Source organism: Penaeus monodon, chromosome 25 (genome assembly GCF_015228065.2).
Source record: "Penaeus monodon isolate SGIC_2016 chromosome 25, NSTDA_Pmon_1, whole genome shotgun sequence".
NCBI lineage: Eukaryota > Metazoa > Arthropoda > Malacostraca > Decapoda > Penaeidae > Penaeus > Penaeus monodon.
In genome coordinates, this window is record NC_051410.1 from 26,088,031 (window position 1) to 26,088,559 (window position 529).

Below are 529 nucleotides of genomic sequence, written 5' to 3' on the forward strand. Positions count from 1 at the left end.
ATCTTATCATATCGACTTAACTGTACTCAGGGTACTTAGGGTGACAACAGATAAAAATAAAATCAAAATTAAAAACCACCAAGAGCAAATCGAGGTTGCAAGCAACCAGTTACAAGAGCATTAGTTTGCCAAAGAGAAGTATTTCGGGGACGCTAAAATGCACTGCTTGCCTTTGGCCACCCGGCATGTGCAAAAGCACAAACGGGCAGGAAACATGCTTGTAAATATTATAAACCGACAACCCAAGGCTGATAAAGAGACAGATCCTGAAAACTGATCTGGAAATCTTGATGAAATAATTCAAAACTCAATAATAAATAAATGCCTAATGGCAACAGACTAAGAGGTGGGGAACTAATAAAAGAAAAGGCGAAACCACTTCCCAGAATAGGTTACGGCGAGGGTCAACTAATTAACTAAATTGCCTAAAGGTTATGAAACAATAAACCAGTGTAATGAAGCTTGGCTCCTATAAACTGGAGCTAGAGCACTGGGCCTGACAGAAATTCAGAAAATCAAGCTTATATAA